The sequence below is a fragment of the Anopheles stephensi genome, chromosome 2 (genome assembly GCF_013141755.1).
Source record: "Anopheles stephensi strain Indian chromosome 2, UCI_ANSTEP_V1.0, whole genome shotgun sequence".
In the NCBI taxonomy this organism is placed as follows: domain Eukaryota; kingdom Metazoa; phylum Arthropoda; class Insecta; order Diptera; family Culicidae; genus Anopheles; species Anopheles stephensi.
The window spans coordinates 62,456,319-62,471,533 of record NC_050202.1 but is presented as its reverse complement, the minus strand read 5'-3'; the positions used below and the strand labels follow the sequence as shown (position 1 = coordinate 62,471,533).

The 15,215-nt window shown below is 43.6% G+C and overlaps 1 protein-coding gene across 7 annotated transcripts in view; it reads right to left on the bottom strand.

The window, feature by feature from the left end:
• Window positions 1-15,215, bottom strand: part of LOC118506667 (FMRFamide receptor-like) — a 71,632-nt gene that overhangs the window by 52,412 nt on the left and 4,005 nt on the right. The window lies entirely within an intron of this gene.

Here is a 15,215-nt window from a genome sequence, read left to right as displayed (position 1 = left end):
AAAAAAAAACGATGCCATGGCCGCCGGCGGACGTGGTCGGTTCGAAAATGTGTGTTCGTGCTCGGTGGTTTTGGGGAACAAAATCCGTGTGAAAAACTTACCAATTTGCGACGCCTACCCACTCTCACACCCTTCCTCAGGGTGGAGTATGTGTGTGCAAGTGGTTTGTTTTGTTTCATTCATTGGAGAATGCAGATTTTTTTGTTGGTTTTCCTTGGTTGTTGATTCGGCCGCGCGAATGAGTGCGCGAAAATGGCATGGGAAAAGGTGCTCCATTGATGATGATGATGATGGAAAATTATTACGCAAAACAAACACGTGGCAATGCTCATCATCCAAGCTTATTTCGATCCGTTGTCGATCCAAGGATGCCATGCAAACCGAACAGCAGCACACAATCGTTTCACATTCCCTTCGTGGATGGGGTCGGTGGTGCTACGTTGCATTTGTGGGGAATGAAAACTGAAAACTCGTATGAAAATGGAGCACAATTTAAGTGTTTTTCTCGGGCGCGAAAAGTGGGCGTGAGAGATAATTTGATTACTTTTTTGTTGCTTGTTGCCTGCACTTTATGAGGGATTGTGTCTGTTTTGCGTTCAAATAAAATACCTCCAAACCCAAGATGACGGTACTTCGGGCTTCCGGTAACTTCCACAGGATGAGTTTTATCCCGCCCAGGCCTTCCCAAAAAAAGGGAATAAAACCATGCGGTACAAGCTGCTTTATTTATTCATTTTGGGGGACCTTTGCTCTCCTTCATCCGGAAGGCAGGATCTTTTGTTTTATTATGATGTTAGAGCACACTTTAACGTTAGCGGTTCCTATTTTTACCACACCGAACACACGTTTCCGGTTTGGCTGTGTGTGTGTGTGTATGTGTTTGCGTTTGTAAACGCGCGCGTGTGACCGAATAATTCAATCCAAAGCAGTTCCGGGTCTTCCCAGCAATACGTGGAAAACTACCCCGCCCCCGGAACACACAAACGGGGAGCGTGTTTACATCATTTGGCTGGGGAGTTGGGCGAAATGAAGTAAAAATCTTTTTCATATCGTTATTTGATTGAGTCATGGATTGGAATGTGTTTTCTGCCTCTATATCTGCGCTCCGGTACGTGAAACCTTTAAGGGACACTTGTTATTACGTGTATGTGTGTGTGTCTGTCTGTTTTTTCGCGAAAAACCCATGTTTATCATCTTTTTCTTTGCATCGGATCATCGGTCATCTGACAGTGTGTTGTTGTCGTTTGTGCCGGTTGATTCATCATCATCTGAATACTGTTTGTTGGTCGCTACGATGGCCAATACTGAGTATCTCATCGATATAATATTTCTTCCTTTCTGATCGTGGAACAATTTCCACCAGTGAACGGAATGTGCAAATTCATGTGAAACAATTTACCGAACGGAAGTTCTGTTTGGACACCATTACAATGTGGTTTAAAAAATGTGTGTGTGTGTGGGAATGATAAGCTAGCTAGCAGCATTTACTTTGATCTCGAGAGGAGTATGGTTGGGCAAATGTTTAAATTGATTGGATGCCTCGCATACAGTTCCCGCTAAACGGTCCATTAGCTTCTTCCGAGGAAAGCTCGAAATAAACCGCATTGTTGTGTGAGCTGTTTGTTATTCTACAGTCATTATATCTACGTTTGTTTAACTGATTGTTTGGGGCGTTTGGTTTGGATTTCATTGTTGAACTTTAACGCTCAACCAAACTCTCCATGTAGCTTTACTTTATCTTAACACATAGCAATAAGTCTGCTACTCCAGTATTACTTGGGTATATCCTGGTTTACCGGCGCCGGTCTTGATACGGTAGGATCGAGGTTCAAATCCCATCTTAAACGCACATTTTACCACAATTTTTTTTTTGATATTTTTAGCATTAAAAAGGTTTTTTTTCCAAAATTGAATATCTTATAGTGGGGAGCTTTGAAACAGCTAAATCCTACGCCATAAAATGGGAAAAACATGACGCTTTAAAAATGCTTTGAGCCTCTTTAGAAAATTGGATTTGAATATCTCACGCAGTTTTCGCGCTATTCTGAGAGAATAAGATTTTTGTATTGATTTTTTATGATTTTTTCACTTTTATTTTTTATGACTACTGCGAGAGAAATCTTTAGAGATAAAATGTTGTTCATTGAAATTTGATTAAAATTTGCTGTTGTCGTGTAATTTCTTATAATCCCGGAACTGATATATGTTTCACAAGGAGTTTGTAAGGAGACTAATTCGCTATTTGATTGCACATAATCCTCCTCGTTTGGGATGCTGCTATTATTTGTAATAGGCCTAAAACGATAGATTTAAAGCTTAATTTGTGTGCCATATAGCTATTTAACATAATCATCATTTGCATACCTGACAACCACCAAAAACATGCCCCAAACTCCTAACATATTGGAGATTGGGCTGTACCAATGTTACAGCTCAAAACCCCCCCCCCAATTTCTCCACCACTCTAGTGCAGCGCTTAATTTGCCAATTTATTTCCTTTTAACAGTCATTCCCAACACTAATCAACAATCTCTGCCGCCGGTCGGTAATAACTCACCGCTCCGAAAGCTTTTAACTTCACCGGTATTGCAATGGCCAAACGGGCAGCAGTCCTAAAACCCGATAACCGTCCTCCCATCGTTCATCGCTCATAATGTTGTTTGCGTTGGAACAATTTTAAACTTCACATTCACTTAGCTATATTGTTCCGATAGACCGGGCGTACCGGGTGGCAACCCGGGCTTAGTGTCCGAGCAATGCGGAGCAGCAGCAGGAAAAGACATGACGATATGAAAGAATAACGCACCCAGCAAATCGAAGTTATACACATTTCATAATAAAAACCTTTCGCCATGCGATAAACACGCTTGCTTCCGTTCGGGTGGAACGAGTCCATTTGACAACACACACACACACATTATACACATTCCCCTTTTCCCGGGAGGGCCTTCCGCCACTTCTGAACGACGGGAGAAGCACGATGATGGTCTCGATAATGGGGAATGTGATAAAGTTTCCCATTTTGTCATCAATAAAGTGTCCACGAGCGGGGTGTCTTCGCTTGTTGCGCCCGGTGCTTGCTGGTCGGACGTGTGTTTGCGTTAGGGCACGTTTTTCTCTCTGCTGGGAACTTTCATTTTTCCGAGGCCAATTGCTGTGGTGCATTTGGTCAAACCACAAATGGGGGAGCATTTTTCCTAGGTTTTTTAATGATTATTTGCTGCAGTAGGGATCGTTGATGAACCGGACTTCCAGTGAGTTTATATTTTTATTTAACATGAATAAACTGTTAATTCTTAGTGTAATTCTGTTGTGGAAAACTCCTTTACTTAAATTAAAATAATAAAGTTTTTACTCTAAACTTTTATGCTAAAGGGCCCCGCAAATTGGCGGGATAATAATTCATTATTATCCCGACTTTAATTTGCACAGTGCCCAGCATATGCTATCAATTTCAATACATAGTAGCGCTCTATCGCTTTCTCTACCCCAACAAACACACACCCCAGGAAGTCAATATCGAAGGTTAGATGGGGGCCCAACCGACCGATCATGTACTGATAGCGTTCAATTACATCGTTTCGATCCACATGGTTTACCAAGCATGAGGGTGTGTGAGTGTGTGTGTTTAGGGAGAGCAAAAAGGGCATCGAAAGCTTGTAGCAAGATTTATGACACTGACCACGAACCCACACATTTACACATCCATCCCAGATAAACAACGATAAGAACTACTCGTTACAACGTAACCTACGACAACGCAGTTGAAAAGTGCACCCGGTAATTGAAACGATATGCAACGGGTGCAACATCCACAGAAGCCCTGCCCGTATGTGTGTATGAATCCTTCACAAAGACCTACAATACCCGGAAGGAGTTCAGGAGGTTGTTCAGGAGGTTTCCTTTGGGCTTTAACCTTTTGCCAGGTGGTTCATGATGTCCTGGGCGGTAGTTGGGGTACGGATTGGTGGTTGGCTCCTTTGGAGGATTATTTCCCCACCAGAGGAAATGCGCCCTTTAATGTTATCGATACACACATGCACAACTTGGTGACGTGTAAGGTATCTTGCTGCAGGGAAAAGTGCATGGAAAATAAATAAAATCGAATCCCTTTCTGCCGAGCTATCCAACGAGCGTACTTCCCCAACGTAACTTGCCCACAAGACAAGAAGTTCTTTTTTTTCATCTGCTTCGTACTCCGTACCGTAAAATGGGAAAGTTTTAACAGTACATGCACCACACTAGAGCTAGTAGAATAGGTAGCAAAAGGCTTCCGCAGCAGCTAGGCTAACCAGAGCTAGTAATTTACAGCATGTAATAAGTCTTGCTAGTTTTCCAAACAAAAGTTTGACCATTTGGCCGACAGAAAAGCAGCACGGTCGAACGGGGACCCATCCGCAAGGGAACGTTTTACATGTTAATTACTGCGGACGATACCCAGCACCCGTAATGGATGGATGTTTGCAAACAACTCCGGGAACAAGATGTGTAGTTCTTTAAGTCCAATCAACATAAATTTATTTCCATAAAATGGTGCAGTTTAGTTTCCGTGTCATCCTTTGAGAGAGAGAAAGAGCCAGTTGATTAGCTGTCAAACAAAAAAGACGGGGCGACAAAGCATCACAAATCAAACCAATTTTGCTGGCCCCACCTAATTGTTGCGCCATTTTGATGGTTGGGTTTGCCGACAACACATACGTTTAATTGGCAGTGCTTACATTATTTGCCCGACAAGCTAGTTCATTGCTGTTGATGATGATGATGTGTACTGCTAATTGGCTTCACTCCGTATGTATATGTGCGCTGGGATTTTTATCGCACGAATGAATGGCATACGGACACCGGGGACATACCGGGTGGTGGTGCAGTCTGTCCGAAATGCTGGTTCGTCCCTAATCTTTGCTGTCATCCGGTAGGTGGACGATCTCGGGTACGATCTGTTGTCGAGCAAGTCGAGATTAGTACAGGAATTACGTGCAATGAGGATGAAGGATCTGTTGTGACCTGCTTACCTCGGCGAGAATTTACTGGAATCTTGTCCTGTCCCGTTTTCGTCTTTTTTTTTTTTTTGCACGAGCTTGCGTCAACTTGTGCGATGAAAGATGAAAAGCACCCGGGTCGGGCGTGTCTATTGACCGGGCAGATGTAAACCATCCGCCGCTTTGCCACGGGCACGGTATGTCGTCACCACTGGCACACTGGCAATGGATGACCTGCCCTTGTCAACAGTGCGTAATTGATGGCGTAATCATATGTGGTAGTGTTGCGCACACACACACGGGAGGGCGGCGACACGTTGTTACGGGGAAGATATCCTGGACTCGGGGTCAATGGGAGAAGAAGCAGTGGATATCGTTTTCACAGAACTAACCGAACTGTCCCATGGGTAGAATCGAAATGTCTCGGTGGAATGGTAGTAGAAAAGGGGGTTTTACTACGTCCGGTAGGTAATTGATGACTGTTGCAATTTTGGGTTGAATGAATCCCGAAAGGTATCCAGGAGTTACAAGAGCGACACAAGCGTATGGGAAGAGATTGATCATTAGAGGTAGAGATCTTTATCGGAACCTTTTTTGTTGGAAGAGGTTAAGCAAAGGAATCATTTTGGAAGACTGTAACTGATCGCTTGTCCAGAAGGGATATTTTTCGTTTAATTTATATCATCAAAGTTAAAGTAGAAACGCCCGTACGGAGGACAGAACGCTGAACATGTCAATCACGTTCGTCCCCGGCATGGTTCGGATGCCACAAATTGGCACCATTCTAGCTAGCAAGTGCTAAATAAAGAACAACTTCCCCTCCGGGACTCGTGCGGGAGTATCATTCGTTAATGAAATCCCACTGCAGAGTCATTACTATGCGGGCAGTTACTTCATCTTCTACGGAGCAAGCAGCCCGGCAGCTCGTACCATCCTCAGCCTCGTCCTTCTGTTTGCCAATTCGCTTTGCCAGTTTCGTAAGACCGACTGTGTGCGACAAAACCGCTCTACCCATATTCTTTCTTTGGGAATAAAGTACCCCAGACACACACACAAAAAAAAAGCTAGGGGAACGGAAATCTTCTTAGGGACCATAAATCCATCCCCGGAATGCGGATCCAGCTGCTCTATCCCTAATGTGATGCAATTCTTCGGTCGAATGCGAAAGGAAGAAGGACCTCAGAACAGGTCAATCACTGTCAGCGTGATCAGAGTTCGTGCTCGGAACCTCGACGAATTTCGTATGCAGCAGCAAACACTCTTCGCACACGCCCTGGGGCGACGGGCCGCTTGTGTATTCGTAACGCCGTATCTCTGTCGTGGCCAGCGCGTCAATCGGTGCATCGATTGCAAAACATTTGCATCCCGATGCAAATCAATCGCCACCAGACACACGTCCTTTCGGGGTTGGGAAAGCACTTTTATGGAGTTAAGCAAACAGCTGCAGTAAACTATCGGTCCGCATCTTGTGAGCCATTTTTATCTACCGAGGTGAGTTTAAAAATCTGCAAAAGATAACGATGTTAACCGCTCGCAAGAAGCCATTTGTGGAAAACGCTGACACTCTGTGTGTGCGCGCGCTTGTATGAGTCGGCGGAGTCTACCCTTGAAACAAGTTGGTCCCTTTAAGTCTCGTAACGTATCGGTATCGGTACAGTGACAAAGCTACCCACCGTAACCGAAAGGACAAAGGCACGAGCTTCCTTCCAACGGTGGAGGATTCATTCCTTTGCGCTTCTCGTGCTCCGTGGCAACATAGTTTTGCTTACCTTTGTAAGAAGCGTTTAAAAAAGCGGACATCAACATGCTAAAGGAATTTTCCCTTTATGTACGCGAAGGCACTAGTATTAAGGTGAAACCATCCACGACGGGTGGTGCACAGCTCCGTAGCGGGCGTGTTATGCCACGGACAACTTAATAAATTTTGGCCTCCGGCGTACCGTAATCCGGCGTACGCCATAAAACGGGGGGCTCAGCTCGGGTTGCTAAATTTTCTGTCCAGTCGTACCTCAAAACATTTCTCACACAAACAGTTGTGGAAGTATTTGCGCACCGGTTCTTCCTCGTTCCTTTCCTGTTTCTTTCCGCCTGTATCGAAGATTAACTTTCCGACACTCAGCAACAGCAGCCGAAGCGGCAAAAGCGATGAGCTGTGACGCAGGGGATCGTGGTAGGAAAATAGTGAAAATTACGACTTTCCCATTGGCATTTGCTGTTCGACCTGGAAGCCTACGGTTCTCCTGTGGCGCAGTGATAAAAAAAACCCCTCCCGGCAGGTATATGGTGTGAAAATCTGGCTGATGATAGCAAATAACAGCTTGAGCGCCTTGGCACGTGTTGGTCGATCTTTACGTTCGATAGATTCGAATCGTCTGGCTGGTTAAAGGTTATGTTTGTATTGGGGTTTTGTTTTCCTTTTTGTCGTGTCTCTTCAGCTCCAGTGTTTTCGGCGAGTTATGGCTCCACACGAGGCTGCCAAACCTTACGGGCGCTCGGGAAAAGCGGGTTTATGTTGGACATTTTGCACCCCGCAACTCTTCACTTGATTTACTGATCTTTACTTTCGCAAGCACCACCACGAATGTGGATGTGTGTCGATTTTTCTGTGCTTAGTAGGCTGTCGGACAGCTGGGACTGCCTCCTGTGTGGTGTTTATTTTTGTTTCCATGGTGCTCAGAATCGGGCAAACAGCAACGTCTGAGCCCGACTTTATTCGTTTAAAACGATGGATGATCAGAGCAGCCCATGGGTTGATGTGTGCCGGCCGGACCTTGCTGTGCTTCCGGGCAAGAGGCCACAAAAATTAACGACCCGTGGCCGTGGTAAACCATGGGAAAGAGAAATCGAAGAAAAAAGCATAAAATAGTAGGAGTATTTTTCCGAAGAGCTTGTGTAAAAGGATCATGTTGAAAAAGTGGCCATTGTGTGTTTGTGTGTTCCTACCCGTACAAGACAGATTGATCTAGCCGAAGACTAGTGTGAAACCGCGCGTTGGTCGGGCACTTTTTCCGGTGAATATGTTACCAACCGCTGCTATAAGGAACGCTTTCACTTTTACACCTTTTTCATGTAAAAACCGGACCGGGAAAAGGGTCTTTCACCATAACACCGTGCTGTGGGTAAGTAAACATGCTGTTTGCTTGGAAAACCCGCCCCGGTACAAATAACTAAGAGAACAATGGAAACGGGCTGCTACTATGTCTAAATTTGTTCGCGGGTAAGCTTGTACAAGCTTTAAAGCTAAACGAGCCATATGGGTTTTTTATTTCTTCGCCAAAAACTAACAGCAGGGAACAGCGACTGAGCGAACGGAAAAGACAACATTTATCATCCGGGCAGCTAACGCTTTTCCGCTAGCAAATCCGCCGGCCCGACCCCCTTTTTTGCTCGGCGCTTTGGCCACAGTGTAAACCGACCGAACAAGTAGACTATTTAACCGCACGGATGGTATTTTTCCCAAAACTTCGTTCGCGTCGAACTGCCTGGTATGTGTGTATTCGGTGGGCGCGGGCTTTTGGTGCAGCAAATATTAGGGTTGGCGGCGTATTGAAGCTATTAATTTCGTATGAATTTAGGGAATGTTTTTCTTGTGTTTAGAGTTTGCTGGTTTGGATAAATTGTTTACCGTTTTGTTCTACTCAACAAAGATCTTCTCTTGGGAAATAATTTTCCACCGCGAATTTTTGAATAGATTATAATCATTTGGTTCCCATACTGAATAGAAATGCTCCTTAGGTTGATCTATTCTGATCATTCCCAGTCTACCATTAGCTACAAACATCTGAACATCTGAAGCATCTCATGGAACATAATTATAGTTCCAGCTCCATCAAGTGCAGCAAACCACTTTTGTTTTCCCACAATGTTATCATATCATTTCCCATCGTATCGTCTCCGTAATTGGTTGGTTTGATACCATCTGGCAAAAGCAGGAGAGATGAAATTTAATCCATCTTGTTTTACTTTAATACTGATTAGTATGGCACCTAAAATTAAAGTTTCCTTCATAATACAGAATACAGATTGAAATTGTTTAAAATTGTTTTGTGAACATTCTGATGATGTTCAAGGATGCTATTAGCTACATACATGGCTATAAACTTGAACAATTTCTGTGATTTCATCGCTATTTGCCATGGAAGACTTTTATCATAAACTATATGGGGATTCAAACCCCATCCAGAACGCATCCCTGCACGCAGGACTTGAATATCCAGCTAAGGGTGAAATCAAGTCACGGGAAGCTAGCAATGGCTGGCCAAGACCCCTCGAGACTGAAGAGCCAAACAAGGAAGAGTTATGGGTACTGATAAGGTTAAAACTCATTTGTAAATGTATTTAGCATAAATTTATATCGAGATCATAAGTTCCATTCCCATCATCCTCTAGGTGTCACAATTCACGCAGTAGGCTTGGAGTAGCTGAATTTGCACGATCAGGACAGTGCCGCTGTTTTGTACTGGCACACGAATAGCTTCAAGTGTTTTATGTCCCGAGACAACCGGAGAACCCAAGAGCTCCACAAAATTTCGTCTTTGGCGTGGATAATCTTCCAAATTTTCCATTAGTATTCTTAACGGGTTTTGAAATTTTGAAGATCAAAATCAGTTTTCAATCAATTTTGAACGATATTTCCGAAATGTGATACAAAAATCAAAAATAAAACCAGGCAAAGCAATAATTTGAAATAAAACATAAGATTGAAGCTAATTACCATTCAATTATGATACGATCTTTTTTCCCAATATTAGCTCTATCAATATTAAACGGTGTTGCACTACGACGTCATTTCTTTCCCCCACCAAACTAATTAGCACATTCAGTTCGTGATGGGTAATTAAACTTTGACTTATCACCTGACGTTTGATTAGCATTGTACTGGCGGCACAGAAAGTGCCGAAGCACCTTCCTCGTGTTTAAGACTTTCCGCGAACAACCGTTCATCGCTGAAGCTTAGCGTCGGGCTCGTTTTGAGCAAAATAAGCTTCCATATGGTGTTGTTTTCCATCCTTCCACCTTCAATCGATCAATCCCGCATTTCAACTCAACGCCAAAATTGATAACTTTGGCGGTACACGCCTACACGCGCATAATGCGTCGAAGATTATGCAAAGCATGTATTTCGGCCTTCTTCGGGACACGCTGCCCGGGGCGAGGGAAAATTGATTTAATGACATCGGCATTTCGAACGCTCTAGAAACTTGCCACTGGTCCGTCCGGTTCGGTTCGTCCGCTCGACCAAGCACCACGGCACGGTGGTGAAAGGATTTGTATGCAATCAAACTTTTCTCAATCAAAGGCTGCTGCTGGGTGGCTCAAGTGGTGGGATGGGCCGGTTCAATCCGTTGGTTGTTTCCAGCAAATTGATTAATTTTAGCAGGCACACACACACGCACACTGCGATAGGCGCCCACTACTGAAAACTTTCTCTATCTGTGAGTGGTGAATGGTGAAGAAATCAATTCTTGTGAATTTTAAAGCTTCCAATATTAACATATACGGGTAAGATAAAGCAGTGGTTGGTTCGGTATTTTCACAGAAAGAACTGATGAAAATTTATTCAATTTCGTAGCACAGTGCAAGCGATGGTTCTTCTATTCAAGGAAGAGCCTCACAGTGAGTTACAGTGAGCAAATTATTTCATCTAAAGCAAAGCGACAACGGGCACCGAATAGTGCGATATTTAATCTACTCTCAGTTACAACCGACCGTGCAACGATTTGTGTGTCACTCACTGTAACACTCGTCTCGAGGGTGCTCCGGTCAAGCCAAACTACTTGTGGTAGTTTGCACAACCAACTTTAGCACACCAGCATGCATGCGCCAGACCAGATCAAAATGCAAATGCACTTCCGGCAGCAGTTAAATACCCATCGGAGTCATTGTCAACGAGACACCGGTTCGAATCAGCAAACCGCTTCCGGACGCAAACGTACCGAACAGAGCAAATTGATTCCCGAAAGTAATTGAAGTTGAAAAGTCCATCCCTTTCTAATGACGTACGGCCGGACGACTCGCAACCTTCTGTCGTACCGATGAAATATGGATAGGTTGGCACCGGGCGGCTAGCAGGAACAGCTGGCCTCACCATCGATCGGTCGGACACCCACGTGTCCGCTATTATTAGGATGGAATCGGAGAAACACTCGCTTTCCGGGGAGGGGGAAAGGCCAAGTGTTTTCCGGTGTTATCGTATCTTAACCCCTGCGGGACAAACACAAACACACAGACAAATGCTAAATTCGGCATTGATCCTTGAGCTTCCGCATTTCCTTCCGCTTCGTATCACGCGCTTCGTAGCCTTTCAGAGTACCGGAGAATCCGGAGGGACTGCGGGTTTTTTTTTGGAGTAGAAGAGAACATTTTGGGTGTCGTTTCTAATTAGCTCTGCTGGCTGCCGTATCGCAGCGAAAAAGGAAATTGTAGCCTAGAGGATGTTATTATTTGTGTGAAAAACATGTCCCCGGTCAGCTCTCCCCAGCTGTCGGGTTCGAAGTCGAAGCGAAGACAAGCAAAGCCCAAAAGCAAACATCATTCTTGTCTGGCCGTTTCTCTTTTTTTTTTGTACCTCAAAAAACATAGAATCATTTCCGTTCCTTGCTTCGCTTAGAAAGAACAAAAAAAGGAACTCTATTTATATGTCCATTTTTTTCTACGCCCGTCTACGATACTTTAACGGGGTTTTTGTTATGCTTCATCAGGCAGACGGCGAACCGGATTAGCAGCAATTAGGGGTATCCTGTTTGATGTGGTTCGAATGATTTAATGCTTTTTATTAGTCCCGGATGCGATTAGCGGAGTTTCGATGGGAAAAAAGTACCGATAATCATCCCACCAATTTGAGCAAGTTATGAAGAACTGTTGTTACTTTTTCAAGCTTTTTTTAAGATTTGAGTGGGTAAGGAGGTTTTCGTTTCCATTTAACTAAGACTAATATTGGAGCAGTCTGTTGGTCGAGATACGGCAGAATGGGGTATCGAATCCAGCTCTCATTCCAACGCAGGACAGACTATCCAGCTACGGGTGAACTAAGACTCCAGTAGTAAAGGCAGTCCAAAGTCTGGCGACCATCTCTAGCAAAACTGTCTGTTGCGTTGAAACTAGGCTTCAGACACAAGCAAACATTAGCCAGCAATTTCCATTACCGGTGCCTACATAAATACAACGGCTCCGGAAACCGCACTATCGTTAATTACTTTCCGAACCGACACCCAAAGTACAAACGTGGTCAAATCACAAGGCTAATCACATCTCCACCGGTACCGATTGTCTATCTAAAATGACGGAAAATTAATTACGCCAAATATCCCGCGGCAATATTGCAGAACCCACACACACACATACACACACACACACGAGCGCACACTCGCCATGTGTGCCATAGCCACCACTTAAAAGGTTACAATTGCTCGAGGGCAAAGGTGCCAGTGGCTGGCACGTGCAGGTGTGTGTGTGTGCCACACATGAATAAAATGGTGGGCAAATAAATGCTAATGAATGAAAGGGGAACGGTGGTGGATCCTGGAGTCGGTGGTACGTAGGATTCCTGGAGGAAAAACGATCCACGTTTACTACTGTCGGGTGCTGTCGCTCGGCACCGGCAAACCGCAAATGATGTCGCAAATGATTTGTTTGCATGCAGCTGTACGCTTTTACACGGTACATCTTTAATAGGAAGTAATGGGTGCCGCAGGGTGTCATCCAGCGTCCGCCCCGTGGTCCGGTCATGCAGCTAGGTGATCGTTAGCGTGAATTAGTATTCCGTTACAGTTTGCTATACATTTCCCCTTTGACAAACAAACGATGCTCTTCGTCGCGATAAGCGTTCCAACGGTTCGCTAACACCGGCAAAGACAATCGGCGAAACTTTGATCAAAAGTTAGTCCGCTTGACAAATGCGCTAATAATGCTTAGCTAATAAACGAAGCGAGTGTTTATTAGCGAAAGGTGGAATTGGAATCCTCGTGGGTCCTGGTACCCTTTTTTGGCTAACGATGATAAGGATAAAGCCGGTAATACTTTTCAATCCAACGCTCCTACTTTCATGCTTCGAAAGTCGTTTGTGTCATTCTTCTCGCGCAAAGAAGGTGAAAGTCGTTCGCTTCTTTTTTACCCCCTTTTTTCTCCGCCATTCTCACTATCAGCGATCTTTGCTTTGTGAGGGGAGTTTTTGAAGTTGAAGAACTTTTATTTACTCGAAGCAACCCCGAACCAAATTCGTGGACCAATTTTGGGGTTTCGCAAAGCGGTCAAGAAAGTTAGTCGTTCGTTAGACGTCGTTTTGGTTCGTGTTTCGATTGCTTTATTTTCACACACCCTTTTGATGCCAATTCCAAACCGAGAGAAATAAAAACAATTCTCAGACGAGACGTGGTCGAATCGCAGGTACTACGATCCGTCAAAACAGTGCCACAACTTGAACTGCTTACGTTTGCTTCATGGAAAATGTGTTTCAGTTTTATTTTTTGCTGTGGGCCTATAGGTTTGTTGCCGATTGGAGGAGTGCCCACGGAACGTGAAACGGCACCATCAAACGCAATTTGTCAACTTTTAATGAGATTTGAATGATTGGAATGGTAACACGGGTTGGGCTTGGGAAGTGAGGAGTGTGAAGGACTAATAAGCTACAAATCGGAATGTGTTAGTACTAGGGCCAAAACTTTAAGTAGAATAGTGATGAATAAGTGACGGGCGCTAATAGACATTGACGAAGAATCAAGGTGCTTCGAAACGATTGTCAAAACATCACAACATAAAATAGCAAACGAAGAGCTGAGCTGTGTGTACGTGCGTATCCCCAACCGATCTCCCCCCAACGGAGCTAGGACTGTAAACGTAACGCACGAAAGGTGAAAGTGGCCACCAGGGAATGTGGGTTAGAACCTATTAATAGATAAATCATTCCACCGCATATTATCGCGTGAAAAGTTAGAGTGAACCACCTGGCGTCTCCATCTTTATGAGGTGAATCGCATCAAACCGACACATGATATTTTAGCACTTTTAATGGGTGTCGAAGAGAGACAGATATTGTACTGCTTATTGTAATGCAGAGGAAACGAAGCATTTTTTGTGGTTTTTAAATAGCATTGTCTATGTTTTTTTCGTGTTTCAGACAATAACAACAGGTATTGATTAGGAAGAAGAATTATGAAGAAAATATTTGGTATTTCAATAGACTCTATTTAAAAAATCAAATATAATAGTCACCTTCTGATAAAATATACATTTAATAAAAGTATTTATAAGGGCGGTTCGATGACCTAGGCGACTGCGGCGCCGGCCTTCTCTCAGCAGGACCGGAATTCAATCCAGACCGCTTTCCTGTAGGTAGGACTGACTACTTTACTACGGGTAAAATAAGTCACTGAAAGCCAGAAATGGCAGACCGAGACCTTTCGAGGTTGTAGTGCCAAAGAAGAAGAAGATATTTTTAGAAGATCAGGCGGTGGAAGAGGCTCCGGTCTTCACAGGGCAGCACCAGCGTTAAAATCCTATCTATGCCCTTCTCCCATAGAAAGGACTGACTATCCAACTATGTGGTATCAATAAGTCTAGTAAGTCAAAAAAGGCAGACATGACTTTAAGGTTGTTAAGCCAATAACAAAGAAGAAGAAGAAGGAGTATATTTTATAGAAGAAAGTATTTACATCTTCGCTAGACTCTATTTATCTCTATTTATCTCTATTTCCTTCGCATAAAATGTTCTTCTCTTTTTTTAAATAACGCCTGGTTGGAGTTAACACCAATAAATCAACGATTATTATGATGTTATCTCTAATTTTACATTAAAAAACACTGAAGATGCTCGTAAAGATAAAAGGGTGTTAATGTCTGATTTTTGTCTGCATGTAGACTTCAAAAAGTCCAATTGAAAAAAAAAATTAAACTTATTAAATAGTATCTTTAGTTTGTTTAATTCAATAATTACTACATTTATGAAACCAACAAAACACATAAGACAGCCTGATGGCATGCCGATGGAGGCGCCAGTAGTTGACTCAAAAGCGACTGACATCAGGCTTCCTTCTGAACTATTCAGCAAAGGATAAATGTATTCCAGGAAGCTAGAAATTGCTTCAAAAATCTGCAGACATGCTCCAAAATAAATTTTGCTTATCTTTTGATAAAACACCTTTTTACAAGGAAAATCAATAAAATTCTACTGACGCACATAAAACCATTCTGCATCTTTTGACGTTCGCAAATACTGCAACGCAAGAGCACGCAAGATAC